Source organism: Euprymna scolopes, chromosome 4 (genome assembly GCF_053919585.1).
Source record: "Euprymna scolopes isolate OS-2025 chromosome 4, ASM5391958v1, whole genome shotgun sequence".
Lineage (NCBI taxonomy): Eukaryota > Metazoa > Mollusca > Cephalopoda > Sepiida > Sepiolidae > Euprymna > Euprymna scolopes.
In genome coordinates this window covers 98,434,774-98,460,320 of record NC_136485.1, presented here as the reverse complement: position 1 = coordinate 98,460,320, position 25,547 = coordinate 98,434,774, and the positions used below count along the sequence as shown (strand labels likewise).

Below are 25,547 nucleotides of genomic sequence, written 5' to 3'. Positions count from 1 at the left end.
GGGAACCCAATTCCTTCTCTGGATAGGGAACTAGCCATCCATTTTTTATCCAAGTTTGTAGTTCCTCATCGTATTCTCCACAAGCTCCAAGGGGAATTTTATATTCTGGAATGCTATTGTACAACTTCCTGGATGGCTGCTCGTCCGACCATTTCCAGGAAACTGTCCAGTACCTCGTATGCTGGTCGAATTCCACATGAAAGTCAGGTTGTTCCAGTTTCATGGATACACCCAGAGCTAAATAGGCATTAGAGAAATGTGCACTACCCTCACCATCAATACGGACACCACCCAATTCCTTGATAACGTCCATTCCTAACAGCAGGTCATAACCAAGAAGGTCCCCGCTCACAACCTGGGCTCATACGGTTATTGTAGGCCCATCAACGACACTAACTCCACAAGAGGCTAGCGTGCCCCCACCGACTGTCAGTACTGGAATCCTCTTCTTGTCCCATGCGTCACAGCATGCCTTGCATACGAGAGTCTGCATGCACCCTGTGTCTACGAGCGCAAAGTGTTCACGCGCACTCTCACTGTGGGTAGTGCCCTATTTGTCAATGATATGGAGAGAAGAGAATACTGGCGCTATAATTTACTCCCCTTGTCCGTTTCCTGGACAACTCCTTGCTACGTGACCTAACTTGCTGCATTGGTAGCAACGCATGCGTCTTGGCGTTTTCTGAGCAGACGTGTCCTTTACACTGCTTCGGCTTCAGCAGTCTCTAGAAAAGTGGTTTGGCCCGCCACATTTATAACATCTTACGCCATCTTCTAATGGAGTAGATGCTTCTGCAGCTGCTAGCACCAGCTTCACATCTTTTTTTAAAATATTGCAGGCTCTAGTCAACAATTCCTAAAGTCCAATCTCGCTGAGCCTTGACGATGCTCGTAGCAGTCGGCTGGTGTTGTCCGGGAGTCCTGTGAGAAAGGCACAACTTAATATGCGTTCAGTCACTCCACCAAATGGCGCAGCTAATCTCTTTAAATCTGCCAGGTAGACGTCCACCATATTATCCAACCCAAGCCGCCATTCAGTGAACTGTCTCCAGGCAATAAAAGGGTTTGTAGCAAAGGCCGCGTATAGTGCCTTAACCTCCTCCAGAGTTGGTTCATCCCCGAGCTGTTGATAAACAAAGTATGCCCCCTTGGTCAGCCTCAATGGGATGACAAGCGTGGAATCCTTTACTTTGCAAAGCCGACAGATAAGCTTAGCTTTTTCCCACCACTCAACTACCAAGGGTTCAGCGGAGCAGCCGTCGAAGTCTGGTATCAATCTCAGATCAAACTTGTCCATTGCAAAAAAATGGGCTGAAATAGTTTGCAGGCAAAAATCACTGCTCACACAAATTCTCCCAACTGATTTTGCCGCTTCTCAAACGTCAAATGATTTCTCCCTCCCCTCCCACCGACAAGGGACCTGCTTTTATAAGGCACATGATCTCGCGAGACTTCATTCACTATAAAACGTCACAGCTGCCATGATGGACTCTTTCTTTTTCAACGCTCGCGACTCACAGGACAGACAGACACAAGGACGTTTGTACGGTAAGCCATTTTCCCCACATAATATAAAACTTACCTTTTGTAAAACAAATACATTTTTATTAACAAACTACACAGACTAGAGTTAATAAAATAAAATTAATTTTATCGTCTTCTGTTGACACATGTATTTAAAGATAATGTTCCTTATAAGCCTCCGTACATTTTTGAAAGAAAGCACCAAACATAAGAACCACCCTCTATTAATTTAAATAATAAAATCAAAACGGATTTTTTTAAGGTCGATTTTGGATTTACAATTATCTCAATAGTCTTATATTCTTTTATATGAATATATTTTTTTATTATTGGAAACCTGTTATTAAAAAAATCCATTTAAACTTCATATCGCGTAATATTTGAATTTAATATCATTTAATGCTTTTTAAAAATAATTAGTTTTTAGAATTGTTTTTTTTTTTGTTGTTGTAATTCGAATAATTATATTACAGAGAAAAAAATTATAAAGAAAAAGTGTTTTTGTTTTTTTTAACATAATATTGAATTTATGTCAAATTTATAACTTTGAGGTAAGTGAAATAGATAACAGGGTTATATATATATATATATATATATATATATATAAATTACTATTTTTTTAATTATTTGATCTTTTCGACTTTAAAAAATGTTGAAACTTTTATCAACCCACATTTACTTTGTTTAGTTTTCGGACCATGAAATATAGGGGGAGGCGTAGAACACCTAAAAAAATATATTTCCTCCAATATATTTAACAAAACCTACTTTTAATATGTAAGTTTATTTAATAATGAATAAATATCGAAAATTTCAGGAAAATATGACTATTATTTGATTTTTACTAGATTTTTAAAACATGGTGTGTGAACAGCTAGGTGTGTCAGAAACCGACCTTATGAATGCGTGAAAAAATACTGAATAATTTGACCTCCTATCTTTCCAAGCTTATAACTACTTGAAAAATGTAATTCAAAGCCTAGTTTCTTTTTCAATTAAAGAAGCAAAGACCAAATTTTTTTTTAAATCACAGGTTTAATAGCAAATTATGCAATATTTGTCTTTTTATATCGGTTTTCTTTAAAAAGATTTGAAGAAAATAAACAAAATTTAACTTACATCGATTATAAAAAATAGATATAAATTCCAAAAAATCACTTACCTATAAAAATTACTAATCAATATGTAGTTCCATTCTTCATGGTTAATAATTTATCCATATTTATATTTTAAAATCCATTTATTTTTTAAATAAAAGAATTTTTTAAACACCTACTTGAAAAACGCGCCATGACAAAAGTATTTTACATTTTTAGTCAAAACCGGAAGTAGTTTTTTTTTATTGTTTTGAATTACGGATGGACATGAGGGAAGTAAAAACCAGACTTTGCATTACTCATCTAGCCTTGCTCACGAAGAATATGTGTTCCCATAGTTTAAAAATAGTCAAATTTTACTTATAAGAATTTGCCTGTAAAAAAAAAAAGGCACTCATGGAATATTTTTTTTTCTTTTCTCAAAGAAATACATAAATTTTTGATTTATTATATTTTCATTCTTCTTTATTGAGTGAAATTTATTTTAAAAATATCTAAAAAAAGAAAACATTGAATGAAATAGAAAAAATTGTCGTCATCATTCATTACTTACTGGACAATATAAGCAGAACATAGGCTTCCAATTAAAAAAACAAAAATCAACGTGGTTTTTTAAAAAAAAAGGTTTTACACTTTGGACTTTACAGGTAAATTTCCACAAAACACTTCCCTTTTTGTTTGTTTTAATTTACAATATATTATTTATTGATCTTTTATCTTCAATTTGTGATATATAAAACTTCGGTACATAAATTAATTATTAAAATTTAATAAACATTTTAAAATCGGGGGGTGTGAATTAAAAAAAAAAACGTTTGTCTAAAATATTATATTCGGTTTATTGGAAAGAGCATAAAATTTCACATTGACCCTGAAAATATCGTAAAAAATTAACCAATACAAAAATTTTGATAGAATTTTTAAGTTTAAAAACTGAAAAAAAATTAACTCGTAAAATTCAATTGATTTCATTACGTAAAAAAAATGGCTGCATGAAGGCGCGCCGGCACTTTATAAACACTGGGGGGTTTTTTTAATAAAAAATAATATTTCTATTATTTTTTAAACAACTTTAAGAGTTTATTTTGGAAGTATATTCCATAAAGAAACTAAACAACCCACTTTTAACAGAGAAATTACGAGTTTTTTATATTTTATTCGTAGTTTCGTGTTAGAGGTGTCAAACCCCCCCCCCCCCCAAAAAAAAAAATTCTGATACACTTGTAGCAGTTAACAAACTATTTACTATAAGCGGATCAATCCCCGGTGCCAAAGTGATTCGGCCACACTAACCAATCGGTTGGCAGGGCGCATTGATTTGAGCTGTCCTCTTAAGGACTATTTTTAGCCCTTTGGGATCTCAGCTGCGATCGCCAGAGAGACGCCAGCAAGCGACCTATACAGACCTCTCTCACTCATCCCTCCCACTGCTACTTGTTGACGACTGCAATCTGATGGCAGACGACACCTTCAAACAGACATTTACACTTTCTTTCTTTCTCTCCAGTTTGAGATACAATCTCACTTTTTTTAAATAAAGCCTTTATTATTGTTTTGTTAAAAGCAATGCCGTTTGGCCTTTTGTTTATTTAAGTAATTATTAGGAGAGAAATGCACAACATTTCCCTCCTATACACTGAACGGCTTAAAAAAACGTTGTTTTCAAGCATCGATAATGTAAACACGATTTTTGTCTCGCATTTTCATTATTTTTGTATGCTGTAAAATTTAAAAAAAAAAATATTAGCATTTTATTTAAAGCTTTTTCTTTTAAATGGCAAAAAATTTAGGATGATAATATTAAATTTAATTACAGTTACATCGTTTTAGATACGGGGGGGGGGTAAAACTGTGGCGCGCGTAGGTTCCTAGTGAAAAATATAAATACTACTACTAATAATAATGATGATAATAATAATAATAATAATAATAATAATAATAATAATAATAATAATAATTTCATTAAAATCTGATGTTTTTGATTAAAAATTCATAACGATTGAAACGCCATAACATTCAGCTGTTTTTTTTTGTTTGCTTTTTGTTTTGTTTTGTTTTTGTTTTTGTTTTGTTTTTTTTTGTGCTAATGCAGTAGTGATCCGCGCTACTTTTTAAATCGTATTTCCAAGTTTAATCAAAGTTTTATGATGTTTTTTTGGTATTATTATACAAACACCGTGACAGCGTTAGGGTTAGGGTTAGGGTTAGGGTTAGGGGTAGGGTTAATTCGCTGTCACGGTGTTTGTATAGTTTTACCGTTTTTTTTTATTATTCAATTGTAAGGTTAAAGTACAGAATAGGTACAAAACCCTTTCCCCTCCGCATGTTACCAACGGCTTTTTAAATAATAACGTTATTATTTCAGCACGGGCCGGGTACCGTTTTTTTTTTTTTTTTTTTTTTTTTTTTTTTTAATTATAATTAGAAATTGGAAGGAATTATACTGCCATTGATTTATTTTCGGTGGCTTAAAAAAAATGTATTTTGTTGTGGAAGTATTCTTTTTTATAATTATTTTTTTATTATCAAATCCAAAAGTTAATGCTTAGTTCATTTTAGAAACTTTTCTATGAAGCGAAAGTATTTTTTTATTTTTATATTTTCCTGAAAAATCAATGAAAGATAAACATTAAAATTTATTCCGTTTTCTTTCTTTTTTTTTTTCTTTTTTTTTTAAATATTGTTTTGTTATTAGCTACGACGTTCTTCCTGGTGTGTATGTGTCTGGTAAACTTTAGAGAAATGTTTGAAAATTTCGCTGGGCAGGATTTTAAAACAAACATTGACCAACGAAAATTACAAATATAACTGAATTTAAAAAAAAAAAAAAAAAAAAAAAAAACGCGTTAAAAACTGTCTATAATGATTTTATGCAATAAACTGATTTGATTGAAAACATTACCCAGTGGCACTTTTTTAGGATTCCCTAAGTCAGGATTAGAGAATTGCACGATTACAAGTGGCGCACTGAATACTGAATCCAAATGCAAATAAATAAAAAAGCATGCCTGTATATGTAAAAATAAAGATAAAAAGAAAATAAGAAAAAAATTTCAAGAAAAAAAAAGGTACAAGATGAATGTAAATTAAAATTATAATTACAAGATAATTTGACTAAAAGCAATTCTAAGGCATTTACTATTTTTTAACCCCCTCCCCCTACCAAAAACTCACTAATTTTCTTTTGTGATTCAGTAATTATTAACGAGCGCGTGTGTTTTTTACTTTATGTAACTACAAGAGGTATAAGTTTGCGATACGCATCTAAATTCAAAGAGAAACAATTGCTTCATTTTGGTCATCCCTGTCCTAAGTTAACTGTGTGTCATCTGGCGTGCACCGCACCGGGACCGCACCGCGAGCATAATCCTGCTGATGCCAAATCTTTGATCGCATGCTTCAAAGATTAAAGTATTAGTCCTAGTACTAAGAAATAGTATGAGAAAGAGAGAGAGTTTGAAGATGATTGGATGTCCTCCTCGCACGCTTCTGTTTATACTGCACGCGCGCACACACACACACACACACATATGTATAAATAATAAGTATATATAAATATATACATAATCATAACGATAAAGTTATTCGGTAGTAAACAAAACATCTTTTGCAAAACCATTAAATTCCCAAATATTATTTGGAAAATGGTTACCCACCCAAGAAGTTGTTAGAGAGCCTCAGCCTCTAATAGAGAGGTACTGCCGTAGTGCCGTACTGCCGTAGTGCCGTGCTGCTCAGCTGCTGAAGTTGGGCCAGAACAAACGCAATAGGTGATGCAGTATGCACGATGTAATGCAAATGCACTAAGGTTGCAAAGAAAAAAGAGTAACTGGAACATTAAAACTAAGGATTTAAGGAAGAATAACGTGTTTGAGAGCGAGAGAGAGAGAGAGAGAGAGAGAGAGAGAGAGAGAGAAAGAGAGAACTATTGTGGTTAAAAAAAAAAATAAAAAGTATAATGAGAAACATTTGAAACTTACCAAGTGAAAAACTATCCAGCATTGTGAATGATAATAATTACAGGTAATTTTTGCATAGACTGATACTGTGGCGACTGACTGCTCCACTTCCAGATGTTGAGGGGAAAAGGAGTCACGCTAGGAATGGTTATAGCCGCCGCTGCCGACGATGATGACGTTAAAATGTAAGGAAGAGAAAGAGAACTCACTCACTCACTCACTCACTCTCTCTCTCTCTCTCTCTCTCTCTCTGATGGCGAGATGGAACGCGTGGGTGGGTCTCCTAAATAGAAGTGGGCGTGTGAACACGTTTCTACCGCTATGTGCACGCACGTATGTAACTGTTTATTTCACCGTTTCTGTCATTAATCATTTAATCTATACTCATAAACTATCTAATGATTCTATCACTGTTTATCTAAATTTATGATTAATCAAACTGTTTCTTGAGTTCAATCTACGTAGCCGAATAGTCGTCCTCACTGACAAATCAAATCTTTCTAAGTTAGCTTAGCATTCTTATTCGTAACTTTCTATCTATCTATCTATCTCACTACAAACGTTCAGTAGCGTTCTTATCTATTTCTGTATGTGTATTAACTAATCATAATGAGTGGTATTATTAATTCAAATCAATATTCCGTACCCAATGGAAAAATTAAAATAACTATTGATTTGAATTGCATTCAATGTAACATTTGTAACGACACAATTCATATTCAAAGGGTTTGTCTGGCAAATGGCTCTTGAAAGCTCTTCTTAGTGAGAGAGAAAAACTCAAAAACCCTCTACTTATATATATATATATATATATATATATATATATATATATATATATATATATATATATATATGTGTGTGTGTGTGTACGTGTGCGTGAGGGGGGGAGAGAGAGAGAAAGTTCCCTATGGACTCCAAAATGGTTGTGCCGATTTAAAAACAATTTCACACAAATGTACTTTATGTGTCTGGTGATGTTCTTAGATAGGTTTTGTATCAGAATGCCTCTGTTATCAGATACTTATGTATCGAAAATTGATAATCGAAAAATTTGATTAAAGAATGAACAGTCTAATTTGATCAAATTTAACACCCTTTTACAGCCCAACATCAAAAGTGTATTTAACAAGTTTTATCGGTAATAGTGCATAAAGCCAGATCCTATATTTCAAATCCACCGGCACCCGTGTCTGTCAATTGAAGTATAGAAGCACAAAATGGGTACAATTTTCAAATATATTTTATGTTTATTTTTTCACACCTTATAATAAAAATATATAAAAATACGTAAACATTTTATCAATTAATTTTTTATTGCATGTAGGGGGAAAAAATTTAAGAGAAATTAAATTCCTCTGCCCCAAACAAAATAATAAAAAAGAAAAAGGAATAAAACACAATGACATCTCCTTCTCGTTTAAAATACGCCACATTTTTCAACAAAATAACAAGATGAACAAGAAAAGTCTGATCGGTAAGAGTTCTTGTGAAATCATTGATGTTAGAATATTGAAATTAGGTGGAAATCCTTTGTGGAATTACTAAGATTATAAGGTCATGTTAGATGAAAGTCCTTTGTGAAAATAATGTCCTTATTTCAAGGTTTTTGTTTTAACTGGTTAAGTTCGCCATATTCGAAAGTCCCATGAGAAAAGTACCTATTTACTATGCCTCCCCACGGGACAGAGTTAGACACCAGGGTCGTTTTTTAACGTGGAGAAAAGGTACAAAAATAAAAATTGTCTCAGTCGTGAAGGATTTCTCCTCCACCGAAAGAGAACAAGAAATAGAAGTGCAGCAATGCAGCATCTGAAGAACAGATACTACACTTTGATCTTGACCAAAGTCCCATGAGAAAAGTAGTGCGTTGTTAGAAAATGTATGGAATGGGTGCATGTGCAGAATTTTCGTGAAAATAGTGAATAATTCCACCCCATCTTTCCAAGCTTACGACTCCTCGAAAAATGTAATTCAAGCCCTAATTTTTTTTTTCAATTAAAGGAGCAAGGACCAAGGTTTCATTAAAAAAAAAAAAAAAAAAAAAAAAAAAAAAAACGTGGCTTTTTTTAAAAAAAGGTTTTAAACTTCGGACTTTACAGGTAAATTTCTAAAAAACCGTTCTTTTTTTTTTGTTTTAAATTTGAATATATTATTTATTGACCTTTTCTCTTCAATTTGTGATATATAAGACTTTGGTACATAAGGTACATAAATTAATTATTTACTTTTTAATAGACATTTCAAAATGGGAGGCGTGAATTATTCGACCCCCTGTCTTTCCAAGCTTATAACTCCTCGAAAAGTGTAATTCAAGCCCTAATTTTTTTTTCGATTAAAGGAGCAAGGACCAAGGTTCCATTAAAAAAAAAACAAACAAAAAACAAATAACGTGGTTTAAAAAAAAAAAGGTTTTAAACTTCAAACTTTACAGGTAAAATTCTAAAAAACACTACGTTTTTTTTTTTTTTAAATTTGAATATATTATTTATTGACCTTTTCTCTTCAATTTGTGAGTAAATTAATTATTTACTTTTCGGTGAGTAAATTAATTATTTACTTTTTAATAGAAACTTGAAAACGGGGGGGGGCGTGAATTAAAAAAAAAACGTTTGTCTAAAATATTATATTCGGTTTATTGGAAAGAACATAATATTTCACATTGACCCTGAAAATATCGTAAAAATAGAATCAATAGAAAAGTTTTGATAGATTTTTAAAGTTTAAAAATTGAAAAATATTGAGTTCGGAAAATTCATTACTGTTTAAAAAAAATATATATTTCTATTACTTTTAAAACAACTTTAATAGTTTATTTTGGAAGTATAATCCATAAAGAAAATAAATAACCCACTTTTAATAGAGAAATTACGAGATTTTTATATTTTATTCGCAGTTTCGTGTTAGGGGTGTCAAAAATTCCTACAAAAATTCTGATACACCTAGTGCATGTGTGCATAAGTGTGTTTTGTTTTTTGTTTTTTTGTTGTTGTTGTTTTTTTTTTATGCCCGCGTGGCGTGTGCAATTATGGTTTTGACAGATTTGAAAACGACGATGAGATGAAAACAAGAGACATGTTCTCGTGTTAAGTTGGAATGAAAAGAGCAAGAGAAAGAATGTTTGTCGCATTTAAATACTTTTTGAATCGGATTCCAGCACAAGATTTCTGCTGCTGATATTTGGTTTGGGAAAGCGTTAAAAAACAATCTTCTAAAATTTCTCATTGGTTAATATTGTCACATGGTATTGTTTTCACCTACATCTGCCAGAAATATGTCCATTTTGCTTTTGTCGTTGTGAGAAAAGTGCGTGGGCGTATTTGAAACTATGTTGTTGCTAGATGAACTTATTTTTGTGCAAATGCGCGGGAAATTAAAATCAATGAATGTTCGTTTATTTGCGCGCGTGTGTGTGTGTGTGTGTGTGTGTGTGTGTGTGTGTGTGTGTGTGTGTGTGACAGCACCAATACTGATTGAAAAAAATATATAACTGTTTTTCTCTATTTTTTTTTTTTTTTCAATATGTAACGTATTCCTTAAAACGTTTCGGCCAGTGTACTTTTCTGCCGGTTTTCGTTTTGGCAGTCACATCGGCGTTCTGTACAAAAGTAGGTTCTGTAAGAGGTTGCTTCAGTCGAGGAATGATCTGAAAATCTTCTTCTACATATGCCGGTTTAAGACAGTCTAACGCGATAGTGTCTCTTTTTCCGTTTTTTGAAACAGTGAAATATTTATCCTGCCTGTCCAGAACTGGGTATGGACCCAAATAATTTGGACAAAATGGCTTTTTCACTGAGTCATTCCTAACAAATACATGTTTGGTGGTGCAAAGATCTTTTGGGATATAGGATTATCTGTCTGTCCGCCTATTGGGTGTGAAATTTGGACGAGTCATTTTGTCTTTCAACTCTGTTACGAACGTGGTTGTAGGTGAGATCTCCATGTGTTGATCAAAATATTGACCTGGTAGAGTCAAAGTGGGACCAAAAACTACCTCCGCCGGTGTGCTTTGTAAGTCTTCTTTTACAGAGTTCCGTGTCATTAATAGTATCAAAGGTATATTGTCTGCCCAGTCTGTGCTGTTCAGACTCATTGCCAGTTTAGTCAAAAATTTTGAACAAACCATTTGGGCAGTCGGTGTGGGAATCTATCAAGCACAAGGAGAGAAATATTAATATGACTGATAAGATGAGTTGAGGAAATTTTAAGGTTGTTTTAAAAAATAAAATCTTGCACAACAGAAAATAAAAAAGTAACAAACGAATCTGGGTATAAATGGTTAATGTCCATGTTCAGACAAACATAGTCCTAAACCTAAAATGGTTAATGAAGACTGTCAATAGCAATAAACTGACTTTATTGCTAAAATAAAAATATCCTGTTTCTGTTTGGTGAAGATGCAATGCAAACATACTGGAGTATCTAATGACATATGGATTGGTTTGATTTGCCTGACATATTGTTAATGTTCAAAACTTCACAACAAAGCTGAAATATTTTGGCACAGATTCGTGCAATTTTAAAAAAGTATTTTTTTAATTAAAAAAACTACATTCTCACTATTGAAAAAGTAAACTGAGTTTTTCCCAACGTATTAAAGCATTGTCTTTAAATATTTAGAGAAATATTTTACAAATAAAAAACAGAAAAGAAATAAAGGAAGGAATTTCTAATGAGAAAAAGCAAAAAATGGTAAAGTGAAAGGGTTGAACGGACTATGCATTGAGACATGTTTCATGTATTCATGTTTTTGTATGGACTTTTGATTTTTTTCTTGTTTTTTATTTGCTTCAGAGCAGGTCTTACATTCTTGTAAAGAATTTTTCCAGCATATGAAGATGTGTAATAGAGTATGGTGGCTGTGTGCGAAATGACGTTACTGCAGGAAAAAAGAAAAAGACTATAAAAAGAACATGTGCGCAGACAGAGGAGCACATTTGAGAGCACATTTGAAGTGACGTTAGAGGGGACAGAGTTCAGAGAGAAGGAGCACGATCATGTTTTTTCAGGAAAGTACCCAGAAATGAATGTCATTTTTAGAAAAAAAAAAATGCGTTATTACTCGTCCTGTTCCTTGCTATAACATGTTGGGTCTGCATGTCTACATGTTAACGCGTGTATAAACATGTATAATGTTACACCACTCCCATTTTATTATGTCCCATATTTCAGAATAGAAAGGTAAAATGACCCCACTGAAATCACCTCCCAACTGCCCAAGAAAAAAAGTCATCAAGTTTCTAAGACCTTCCTTTGTCTTCTCCCTTGAACCACACTCTGAGAATTACGCCTTCCTCTTTCCAATCTCAAAAGTTTCCACTACCCCCTTACTTCACTTTTTCCTCAAACAATACCTTGCTTAATGAGATGCCATATCCCAAACCCCCTTTGACCTCTACTCCCACAGCATACTTAAAAAGACAAATGAGTCCCTTCATTGAAATATGTATGTATAGATTTGATGATTTTTTATTGAAATAGGGCAAAGTTCTATGAGACAGACTGCCGACGTCCTGACTCATCAATGTTCTTTTCAGGAACTCAAGGCATTGAATCTAGCAAGTTTGAATGGTTGGAACCTATGGGCCAGTTTGATTAAACTTCACACGTCTCATGACTTTCAATTTCTCAGTGTAGATATATGCTGCATACTTGAATTAAGGGAGTATGAAGATGTGTTGACTTGAGACTTCCCTATTATTTTGATTTTTTCCCCAAGCTTAAAAGTAAAATGCTCTTTGAATGCATTGTGTTTCCTTTTTTTTCTCCGATCAAGCTGACAGACTATGTATTCTGGGCATTACCAGAAATGGTGTAACATTGCAACTTATCACACTCTTTGCAACCCAGAGCTCAACTGATTGTTTTATTTTATCCACAGATCAAGAAATTTTAGCAAGAGAATGGAACATGATTTTGGATTTTGATTTAGATTGCAGAGTTATCAAAGGATGCTAATAGAAACCCAGACATTAAATCATTCCGTTATTTTGTTGATGTTTGATCCCATCAACAAATTCTGAAATGAAAAACTTTGAAACATAGTATGGACTTGGACAGATAGACATGATTACAGTACAACATTGGAGTTATATTGACCAGTTCTTAAAATTAGGCATGTCAATTTAGGGCATTTAGAGTGTCCACAATAATTTTCTACAATATAGTTTACTCAGATCATAGGCGTGTCCATGTTCAGACAAACATAGTCCTAAACCTAAAATGGTTAGTTAAGTTACTAGAAGCTCAACACATCACTATTCGAAGTGAAGGACTTTCAGGAATAGATATTACTAACCATAAAACGGGAATTGACAGAGGCTGGTGTTGGGAATAAGTGGTGGGGGCCAAGAAAGTTATTAGTGCTTTTTCTGCTGATTTCAGTTGTTTGATCAATCTAAAAACTAGGGTAGAGAATGAGGCACTAGATTTGATTTGACTAGATCAAATTGTGAAGACAAGGGATAGTAATATTGTTATTATAACTAAAGCTTTACTGACAACCTTGGCTAACCAGAACTAGGGGATCATAATTTAGATTTGTGTAAATCTTTGGGAAGCAACAAACATGAATGTTGAATTACATACTGAGAAGTGTCAACATGCTAATGCATTGCCAATTGCTGGATTGACTTGTGACCACAACTGAAAGTATTTTTGAGGTGTTTCATTCTCATTTTCATTACAGGGATGAGCAGAGGTATTAAATATATATATGCTCTTTGCACATTTATATCATCTTTCAGTACTTCATCTCACATATGTTAACGCAGACCCTTTTCAAGTTCTTATGGCTTGGTAAGGCGCCAATACTTTATCATAAGATCTGTTATTGCATCTAACTGAGTAGGTTATTTTTACTGAGGTGGTTGATATTTTTTATTTTACCATCTAAAGGAGGTCTGGGAATACCAAGCATTGGTCTTTGTTAACATATGTTTCACCTATATTATCTCAACCAACTATGTATACCTTGTGAAGGAAATGGTCAATTCTGGAAAAAAAAACACCAAAAAAGTCTTTCCAGCTAGAAAAGTGTGCATTTGAAATTTAAATTTAAACTGATAAGATTGAGAGACTTAGTTCAATGAAGAGCGAAGCTACTTTTATTTTGATCTTGGGCGTCTGGATTGAAATGTTTCAATAATGAAAAAGCATCAATCACTTGGTTGAAGATAAGGAATGCCCTCTCGGTTGGCAAAATCTTTATAAAGCTCACTTGGCTCAAACACTTACTTGTGTTTGATGTGATGAGGATGAGACTATTAATCACATCTGTTACTGTGATATTATGCAGCCACTATGTAAGTTGATTGAAAATTACATGGTCTGCATGTTGACTATATAGTATTTTATCTGGAAACCTCTTTCAATTTGTTGAAACTTGTCATCAACGATGGATGCGAAATGCACTATGTGTTTACTAGCAACTATGTATAATGTTGGGGACTGTAGTACTTACCAACAAAACAAATGCCCATGTGTTTGTGCCTTGTATAGGTATGCGCGACAACAAAACTTGGGTTTTTATAAGCGGAAGTCTCAAGGTTGTCAGGAATCTACAGGCGCATGCGCAAGAGAAGGGATTGAAATAGTGGTATAAAAGGCAGGTCGAGTGAGAAGGTTGTTGTTGTTGTCATTGAACGTTACAGTGACGCGTGCGTTAGCAGGTGATTAAGAGGCTGTTTTTTTTTTGTGTGTCAAGTCGCGCACCTCGGTGAAGATCATATAAGTCGTGCACCTCGGTGAAGGTGAAGGTCATAAGCTATTTCGGCCATTTCGTTTTGTCTCTTTTCCTGGACAACTATGGCTGAGGCAAAGTTTGATTTAAAATTGATACCCGAATTCGATGGATCCACTTCTGTTGTCAATTGGGTCGAAAGGGTTGAGCTGACCTGCAACCTCTGTGAAGTAAAGGGGGTGCATACCGTGATTCCCCTGAGATTGGCTGGAGGCGCCCTAAGTGTATATCAGCAACTTAGTGCCGTGGAGAAAGCTGATGTTACCTGTATAAAAAATGCTTTGTACAAGGCATTTGCCATGGATCCCTGCACGGCCTATGAAACATTTGCCTCTAGGAAACTCATGCCAGGAGAAACCGTGGACGTCTTCTTCACGGAGCTGAAGAAACTTGCAGTTCTATTTGGCAATGGAGTGTCAGAGCAAACACTGGCATATGCGTTTGTGACCGGCCTTCCCACCCATGTTAAGCAACTGTTGAGGGCTTCCACCAGCGTATCTGTAACGCCAATGGAACATTTGTTAGAACGCGCTCAAGCCATTATCAGAGATGAGGAGGACCTGAGGGAACCGGTTGTAATGATGGCGCAGGCAGCCAAGACTAATGCTGAAAAGAGTCCCAGTTTGGGACCCACGGCCAATGGCAGATGTTTCTGCTGCGGCCAGAGAGGCCATTTCACAAGAAATTGTACTAACAAGGGGCGGGGGCACCCGCGCTGTTTCCAATGTAGTAGTTATGGACATTTATCCCAAAATTGTGCGGGAAATGCATCAGGGGGCAGGACGTCAGCGCCGCCCTGTTCCCCGGACAAGATTTAATTGAGGCGCAACCGACAATAAATGTGTACGTGGACCAAGTGCCTTGTTCAGCTCTTCTCGACTCCGGGTGCTCACACACCATCATGAGTGCCAAGTTGTGTCGAAACTGGACAAAGCAGAACATCAAAGTAACCACAATAGGGGCAATACGCAAGCTTGCTGTGGAGCCGGAACTGTCAAAGTCCACACAGACTCTGGTGTGGCCGCAGACATTAATGTGCTGGTGATGCGAGGGGATTTGCTGGGATTCGATGTACTGTTGGGATATGATGCTATTAAGGCACTGGGGGGAGTGATTATCGGAAGAGATGGGACTGTGCGATTTTTGGAAACCCCAGTGTGTGCTGCAGTTCACATTGATCGGCCTGATTTTAAGGTGGACTACGACCCTCACCAAAAAGCATGGACTGCATCGTGGAAGTGGACAGAAGGAAGGGCGCCAACCAAACTCAAGAATAGCATTGCAGAGTACTCGATACCCGACAAGGCCCGTAATGAATACGAGAAGGAACTTGAGGCATGGATCCAGGATGGATGGCTGATCCCCTACCCCAACAAGCTAGGACCACCCAAGGGTCTGATTCCCTTAATGGCGGTAGTCCAGCATAACAAATCAAAAGTTTGTCCGGTGCTGGACTATCGTGAACTCAATAGATACATTGAGACGTACACTGCCGATGCTGACGTGTGCGCCAGCAAGCTGAGAGAATGGCGCCAGAAGGGCTCCAATGTGTCTATAGTAGACTTGCGGAAGGCTTATTTGCAGGTGCGAGTGGATGAGACATTGTGGCCATTCCAGACAGTGTGGTTCCGGGGTCAGAGATACTGCCTTACTCGACTTGGCTTTGGGCTGAATGTGGCACCGCAAATCATGAAGACCATCGTAAATGCAGTGTTGTCCCAAGAAAAGACCACTGAGGACGCAACATCGGCCTATATTGACGATGTGTATGTCAATGAAGACGTACAATCTGCGTCGCACGTCAGAGAAAAGTTAGCTCAATTCGGGTTGGAGTGCAAGGATCCCGAACGTCTGAGGGATGGAGCACGGGTATTAGGATTGGACGTTTGCGGGAAAGACGGTACCTTACGATGGAGGCGTGGCAGTGAGATTCTAAACATCCCTGATGTTATTACGCGGCGGACTATTTTTTCCTTGTGTGGGAAACATATTGGTCACTTACCAGCGTGTGGCTGGCTCCGAGCAGCTGTGGGTGTCATCAAACGCAGAGCAAGTTTAGTAACTACAGGTTGGGATGATGTATCTGATGATGCTCTTCTAACTCTGATGACGACAGAAACGCTAGAGAGAGTTAACAAGGAGGACCCTGCCCGTGGAGAATGGTGTGTCGATGGGGACACTGTGAATGTGTGGGTTGATGCTAGTTCTTTGGCATTGGGAGTGTTATTGGAGCAACGTGGAAATGTAATTGAAGACGCGTGCTGGCTACGACCCGTGAACGATGCTCAACACATCAACCTGGCGGAACTGGATGCTGTTGTGAAGGGTTTAAATCTGGCACTGCAATGGCAGTCAAAGAAGTTACACTTGTACACGGATTCTCTCTGCGTCTACCACTGGGTGTCCGACACTCTTTCGGGACGAACGAGAGTCCGCACTAAGGCAGCCAGTGAGATGTTAATCCGACGGAGGCTAAACACCCTGAAGAGTCTGGTATCAGAGTATGACCTGTCGGTGAGTGTAACGCTTGTGACATCACACTGTAATCGTGCAGACCAACTAACCCGTGTGCCTCACAAATGGTATGAAGCTGTGAAGACAGGCGTGGAGTTCGCTGCTCGATCTTGCGCAGTTGGCGCAATTAGCTCATGCCAAATACAAAGAATCCATGTGCAGAGTGGACATCCAGGTATCAAAAGAACTTTGTATTTTGCGAGGCGTGTGGACCCGGCAGTGACAAGGGCGGATGTCAGGCAGATCATCAAGGACTGTGAGGCATGCCAGTCTATCGATCCTGCACCTGAGCAATGGCAGAAGGGGCGATTGGAAGTTGAGCATGTGTAGCAATGATTAGCGATGGATATTACCCATTACAGTGGTAAGCCCTTTCTAACCCTTATCGACTGTGGACCCACTCGTTTTGCGGTGTGGCGGCAAATGACCAGGCAGAACTCAGCGAATGTTGTCCGCCAACTGTCATCTATCTTTTCTGAGCGAGGTGCGCCGGAAGAGATATTGACGGACAACAATGCTGCTTTTTGTAGCCACCAAGTTCGGCAGTTGTTGAATGAGTGGGGTGTCCGACTACGACTGCGATGTGCTCATGTGCCATCAGGGAATGGCATTGCTGAGAGGAGCCATCGCAGCATCAAGAGAATTGTTGCCAGAAAGTAATGTACAATTACGGAGGCCACGTATTGGTATAACATCACACCAAAGGATGGGAAGACACTAACAACAGCACCGGCCAATGCCATACACAAATACCGTGTTAGGATAAAGGGCATTGACACTGTCCAACCAATCGACGAGGACAGTCGTGACAAACACAAGGTAGGGGATCCAGTTTGGGTTAGACCCCCTAGAAACCGGTGCACCACCAAGTTCAAGCGAGGGCGAATATCTGGAGTGGTCAGCCAGCAGTCGATCCTTGTTGATGGAACCCCACGCCATGTGCGCGATCTTTGCCCAGCTAGTGAAGTACATCCCACAACTACAGAGAGCGATGAATCATCAGGTGAGGTCACTGAGCAAGAGAGTGGTAGTTGTAGTTCGTCTGATCAGGCAGGATCAGAACCAGAACCAGAACCACACCCAGAACCAGAACCAGAACCTGAATCCGAGATTGTAAATACCACCCTTCGCAGAAGCCAACGAACTAAGAGGCCACCCCCGGAGTGCACTCTATGTGATCATCAGATCAGGGGGGAGTGTAGTACTTACCAACAAAACAAACGCCCACGTGTTTGTGCCTTGTATAGGCATGCGCGACAACAAAACTTGGGTTTTTATAAGTGGAAGTCTCGAGGTTGTCAGGAATCTACAGGCGCATGCGCAAGAGAAGGGATTGAAATAGTGGTATAAAAGGCAGGTCGAGTGAGAAGGTTGTTGTTGTTGTTGTCATTGGACGTTACAGTGACACGTGCGTTAGCAGGTGATTAAGAGGCTGTTTTTTTTTGTGTGTCAAGTCGCGCACCTCGGTGAAGATCATATAAGTCATGCACCTCGGTGAAGGTTGAAGGTCATAGGGACTCCCGTCTGGCGGGAATCAAACAGCATGAAAGAAAGACAACGCAGATATAGGTGTTAACGCTTGGTCGCCAGAGAACTGCCGTCCGAGCTTACTTTATTAGAGAGCGAAGGTTAGATAACTCTTAGGGTTATGTCCCTTTACTTGTAGACATCACATCCCTCTCCATCTTGGTGGGACGACCTGTCTTATTTTACTTTTTACTATTTTTTATTTTATTTTATTTATTTATTTTTTTAACTTACATTATAAAGTCTTTGAGTCTGGTTGGGGGCAGTCTTTTCCAAGATGGTTTTCGTCTCTGTAACTGGTCAGCTATTTGTGTTTTGGGCGTTTCTAGGTCTTCTGGGGTGTATGGATTGTACTCACCTTCAGAGTCAGAATCGGTGTTCGGGTTTTATTCCCTAAGTGTTATGCGTTTTAGCAAAGAAAAGTTTCTAGTCACTTGGTGATTTCCTCTCTGAACCGTTATCATACTTCCCTTCATTTTTGTAATGGTATATGGTTTAGGATTGTACGGTGGTGACAGTTTTTTTTTTGCCTCTTCTGTCTGATCAAACCTTATGACCCAGGCTGAGAGCTGTTGTTTTTGTCTTTCTATCGGCGTACCCCTTCATCTTCTCCTTTCCTTTGGAGTCATTTTCTTTTATTTTTTCATGCATCGGCCTTGTTACTGGGCTTTCGATACTATTTAGTATGCCGATGTTCATTTTTCGGCCCATACAAGCTTCAAATGGAGATATTTTTGTGGTGGTATGGGGGGATGGCTCTATATTGCCTTAGGAAATGTGATAACTGGGTCTTTCAGTTGTGACCTTCCACCATGACAGCAAGAACGTATCTTTTTAGGGTGCGCATAAAACGCTCTACTTCACCATTTGCCTCAGGGCATAGAGGCGTAATGCATCTATGTTTGAAACCTGCTTGTGCTGCTAAGTCTCTAAATCTTGTCCTTGTAATGGCAGACCATGATCGGATTTTAGAACGGTCGGATATCCTTGTCTAGAAAAGATCATGTTTAGACGGGGAATAACTGTACACGCAGCTATTGAGGGTATTACCTCCACCTCAGGGAATTGGCTGTAATCGTCGATTATCACTAAAACATAGTCACCTGATGGGAACGGACCTGCAAAATCAATTGAGATTTCAGTCCATGGTGCAATTGGTAGTGGTGAGGAGTGTATGGGTTCGCAGCTCATGTGCCTTGGGTCTGAGGCTTGGGCAGGGAATGCATCCATGTATTGCTTCCTCTATGGCCTATAAGTTTTTATATAAAGACGACTAGGGGTGGGAAAGGATGCCATAGAGGCCACAACCAAGAATACATGAAATGAATAACGGTAGAAGTGTGTAGATTCTGACTCCATATAATAAAAGACAGATGAATATTGAAGGTTGCGAACCGATTTTATTTACTAACAACTTGTATTAGAAGAGGCAAAGTGTTCGTAGGACGGAATGAGATTTAACAAAGGAGATGAATGTTCGTAAAATGTTTGTAGGTATGTATGAATTGACAAGGAATGAATATTCGTAAAATGTTTGTAGGTATGTATGAATTGACAAGGAATGAATGTTCATAAAATGTTTGTAGGTATGTATGAATTGACAAGGAATGAATGTTCGTAAACTGTTTGTAGGTATGTATGAATTGACAAGGAATGAATGTTCGTAAACGGTTTGTAGGTATGTATGAATTGACAAGGAATGAATGTTCATAAAATGTTTGTAGGTATGTATGAATTGACAAGGAATGAATGTTCGTAGAATGTTTGTAGGTATGTATGAATTGACAAGGAATGAATGTTCGTAAAATGTTTGTAGGTATGTATGAATTGACAAGGAATGACTGTTGATAAAATGTTTGTAGGTATGTATAAATTGACAAGGAATGAATGTTCGTAAACTGTTTGTAGGTATGTATGAACTGACAAGAAATGAATGCTCGTAAAATGTTTATAGGTATGTATGAATTGACAAGGAATGAATGTTCGCAGAATGTTTGTAGGTATGTATGAATTGACAAGGAATGAATGTTCGTAAAATGTTTGTAGGTATGTATGAATTGACAAGGAATGAATGTTCATAAACTGTTTGTAGGTATGTATGAATTGACAAGAAATGAATGTTCATAAAATATTTGTAGGTATGTATGAATTGACAAGGAATGAATGTTCATAAAATGTTTGTAGGTATGTATGAATTGACAAGAAATGAATGTTCATAAAATGTTTGTAGGTATGTATGAATTGACAAGGAATGAATGTTCGTAAACTGTTTGTAGGTATGTATGAATTGACAAGGAATGAATGTTCATAAAATGTTTATAGGTATGTATGAATTGACAAGGAATGAATGTTCGTAAACTGTTTGTAGGTATGTATGAATTGACAAGGAATGAATGTTCATAAAATGTTTGTAGGTATGTATGAATTGACAAGGAATGAATGTTCATAAAATGTTTGTAGGTATGTATGAATTGACAAGGAATGAATGTTCGTAAACTGTTTGTAGGTATGTATGAATTGACAAGGAATGAATGTTCGTAAAATGTTTGTAGGTATGTATGAATTGACAAGGAATGAAGTTTCGTAAACTGTTTGTAGGTATGTATGAATTGACAAGGAATGAATGTTCATAAAATGTTTATAGGTATGTATGAATTGACAAGGAATGAATGTTCGTAAACTGTTTGTAGGTATGTATGAATTGACAAGGAATGAATGTTCGTAAAATGTTTGTAGGTATGTATGAATTGACAAGGAATGACTGTTGATAAAATGTTTGTAGGTATGTATGAATTGACAAGGAATGAATGTTCATAAAATGTTTGTAGGTATGTATGAATTGACAAGGAATGAATGTTCGTAAACTGTTTGTAGGTATGTATGAATTGACAAGGAATGAATGTTCGTAAAATGTTTGTAGGTATGTATGAATTGACAAGGAATGAATGTTCATAAAATGTTTATAGGTATGTATGAATTGACAAGGAATGAATGTTCGTAAACTGTTTGTAGGTATGTATGAATTGACAAGGAATGAATGTTCGTAAAATGTTTGTAGGTATGTATGAATTGACAAGGAATGACTGTTGATAAAATGTTTGTAGGTATGTATGAATTGACAAGGAATGAATGTTCATAAAATGGTTGTAGGTATGTATGAATTGACAAGGAATGAATGTTCGTAAACTGTTTGTAGGTATGTATGAATTGACAAGGAATGAATGTTCGTAAAATGTTTGTAGGTATGTATGAATTGACAAGGAATGAATGTTCGTAAAATGTTAGTACGTATGTATGAATTGACAAGGAATGAATGTTTGTAAAAAGTTTGTAGGTATGTATGAATTGACAAGGAATGAATGTTCGTAAACTGTTTGTAGGTATGTATGAATTGACAAGGAATGACTGTTCATAAAATGTTTGTAGGTATGTATGAATTGACAAGGAATGAATGTTCGTAAACTTTTTGTAGGTATGTATGAATTGACAAGGAATGAATGTTCGTAAAATGTTTGTAGGTATGTATGAATTGACAAGGAATGAATGTTCATAAAATGTTTGTAGGTATGTATGAATTGACAAGGAATGAATGTTCGTAAACTGTTTGTAGGTATGTATGAATTGACAAGGAATGAATGTTCGTAAAATGTTTGTAGGTATGTATGAATTGACAAGGAATGAATGTTCGTAGAATGTTTGTAGGTATGTATGAATTGACAAGGAATGAATGTTCGTAAACTGTTTGTAGGTATGTATGAATTGACAAGGAATGAATGTTCATAAAATGTTTGTAGGTATGTATGAATTGACAAGGAATGAATGTTCGTAAACTGTTTGTAGGTATGTATGAATTGACAAGGAATGAATGTTCGTAAAATGTTTGTAGGTATGTATGAATTGACAAGGAATGAATGTTCGTAGAATGTTTGTAGGTATGTATGAATTGACAAGGAATGAATGTTCGTAAAATGTTCGTAGGTATGTATGAATTGACAAGAAATGAATGTTCGTAAAATGTTTGTAGGTATGTATGAATTGACAAGAAATGAATGTTTGTAAAATGTTTGTAGGTATGTATGAATTGACAAGGAATGAATGTTCGTAAACTGTTTGTAGGTATGTATGAATTGACAAGGAATGAATGTTCGTAAAATGTCTGTAGGTATGTATGAATTGACAAGGAATGAATGTTCGTAAACTGTTTGTAGGTATGTATGAATTGACAAGGAATGAATGTTCATAAAATGTTTATAGGTATGTATGAATTGACAAGGAATGAATGTTCGTAAACTGTTTGTAGGTATGTATGAATTGACAAGGAATGAATGTTCGTAAAATGTTTGTAGGTATGTATGAATTGAAAAGGAATGAATGTTCATAAAATGTTTGTAGGTATGTATGAATTGACAAGGAATGAATGTTCATAAAATGTTTGTAGGTATGTATGAATTGACAAGGAATGAATGTTCGTAAACTGTTTGTAGGTATGTATGAATTGACAAGGAATGAATGTTCGTAAAATGTTTGTAGGTATGTATGAATTGACAAGGAATGAAGTTTCGTAAACTGTTTGTAGGTATGTATGAATTGACAAGGAATGAATGTTCATAAAATGTTTATAGGTATGTATGAATTGACAAGGAATGAATGTTCGTAAACTGTTTGTAGGTATGTATGAATTGACAAGGAATGAATGTTCGTAAAATGTTTGTAGGTATGTATGAATTGACAAGGAATGACTGTTGATAAAATGTTTGTAGGTATGTATGAATTGACAAGGAATGAATGTTCATAAAATGTTTGTAGGTATGTATGAATTGACAAGGAATGAATGTTCGTAAACTGTTTGTAGGTATGTATGAATTGACAAGGAATGAATGTTCGTAGAATGTTTGTAGGTATGTATGAATTGACAAGGAATGAATGTTCGTAAAATGTTCGTAGGTATGTATGAATTGACAAGAAATGAATGTTCGTAAAATGTTTGTAGGTATGTATGAATTGACAAGAAATGAATGTTTGTAAAATGTTTGTAGGTATGTATGAATTGACAAGGAATGAATGTTCGTAAACTGTTTGTAGGTATGTATGAATTGACAAGGAATGAATGTTCGTAAAATGTCTGTAGGTATGTATGAATTGACAAGGAATGAATGTTCGTAAACTGTTTGTAGGTATGTATGAATTGACAAGGAATGAATGTTCGTAAAATGTTTGTAGGTATGTATGAATTGACAAGGAATGAAGTTTCGTAAACTGTTTGTAGGTATGTATGAATTGACAAGAAATGAATGTTCATAAAATGTTTGTAGGTATGTATGAATTGACAAGGAATGAATGTTCGTAAACTGTTTGTAGGTATGTATGAATTGACAAGGAATGAATTTTCATAAAATTTTTGTAGGTATGTATGAATTGACAATAAATGAATGTTCGTAAAATGTTTGTAGGTATGTATGAATTGACAAGGAATGAATGTTCGTAAAATGTTTGTAGGTATGTATGAATTGACAAGGAATGAATGTTCGTAGAATGTTTGTAGGTATGTATGAATTGACAAGGAATGAATGTTCGTAAAATGTTTGTAGGTATATATGAATTGACAAGGAATGAATGTTCATAAAATGTTTGTAGGTATGTATGAATTGACAAGGAATTAATGTTCGTAAACTGTTTGTAGGTATGTATGAATTGACAAGGAATGAATGTTCATAAAATGTTTGTAGGTATGTATGAATTGACAAGGAATGAATGTTCATAAAATGTTTGTAGGTATGTATGAATTGACAAGGAATGAATGTTCATAGACTGTTTGTAGGTATGTATGAATTGACAAGGAATGAATGTTCGTAAACTGTTTGTAGGTATGTATGAATTGACAAGGAATGAATGTTCATAAAATGTTTGTAGGTATGTATGAATTGACAAGAAATGAATGTTCATAAAATGTTTGTAGGTATGTATGAATTGACAAGAAATGAATGTTCGTAAAATGTTTGTAGGTATGTATGAATTGACAAGGAATGAATGTTCGTAAACTGTTTGTAGGTATGTATGAATTGACAAGGAATGACTGTTCATAAAATGTTTGTAGGTATGTATGAATTGACAAGGAATGAATGTTCGCAAACTGTTTGTAGGTATGTATGAATTGACAAGAAATGAATGTTCGTAAAATGTTTGTAGGTATGTATGAATTGACAAGGAATGAATGTTCGTAAAATGTTTTAGGTATGTATGAATTGACAAGAAATGAATGTTCATAGAATGTTTGTAGGTATGTATGAATTGACAAGGAATGAATGTTCGTAAAATGTTTGTAGGTATGTATGAATTGACAAGGAATGAATGTTCGTAAACTGTTTGTAGGTATGTATGAATTGACAAGAAATGAATTTTTATAAAATGTTTGTAGGTATGTATGAATTGACAAGGAATGAATGTTCGTAGAATGTTTGTAGGTATGTATGAATTGACAAGAAATGAATGTTCGTAAAATGTTTGTAGGTATGTATGAATTGACAAGGAATGAATGTTCATAAAGTGTTTGTAGGTATGTATGAATTGACAAGGAATGAATGTTCGTAAAATGTTTGTAGGTATGTATGAATTGACAAGAAATGAATGTTCGTAAACTCTTTGTAGGTATGTATGAATTGACAAGGAATGAATGTTCGTAAAATGTTTGTAGGTATGTATGAATTGACAAGGAATGAATGTTCGTAAAATGTAACTTATCTTTTGGACGATGGAGAGGGTTAGGGTAGGCCGGTCATCATGCTGTCGGTGATGATGCGTGTCCTGGCTTGTAACTGGAAAGCGAGTGGCTCCTTTCATCAGTGCTAGCAGCCTGGCATCTTCGTCTTCTTTTTCCTCCTCTCTTCTTTGGTTTGTGTGAATTAGGCATTGTTTAGAATTGAAGCCGTTTGGCCCATAAAATGAGAGCGTAGTCGGCTTCCATTCACTGGTGCCTTATTTCTTTTTCTTCTTCATCTCCTTAAGTCAGGTGGGAGAATCTGCCTGTGTGTTCACTGATGCAGCTGGGCGAATCTCCTCTTTCCACTCTTGGTTCCCTCAATTACCCTCGTTTTATAGTGGCAAACCGGCTCCCAGCGACTGTGATATTTGAGGTGTTTATTTTAGGTGCGGAGCTCTGCCATTGGTCGATAATTATTTTGTGGTTATCTT

General features: G+C 36.1%; 1 protein-coding gene across 1 annotated transcript in view; it reads right to left on the bottom strand.

Moving 5' to 3' along the window:
• LOC145269067 (uncharacterized) overlaps positions 1 to 7,339 on the bottom strand; it is a 78,912-nt gene extending 71,573 nt beyond the window's left edge. Inside the window, exon 1 of the mRNA XM_080124673.1 lies at positions 6,602 to 7,339. The gene's annotated coding sequence lies outside the window, so the exon portion shown is untranslated. The remainder of the gene's footprint in view (positions 1 to 6,601) is intronic.
• Positions 7,340 to 25,547: the final 18,208 nt, after the last annotated feature.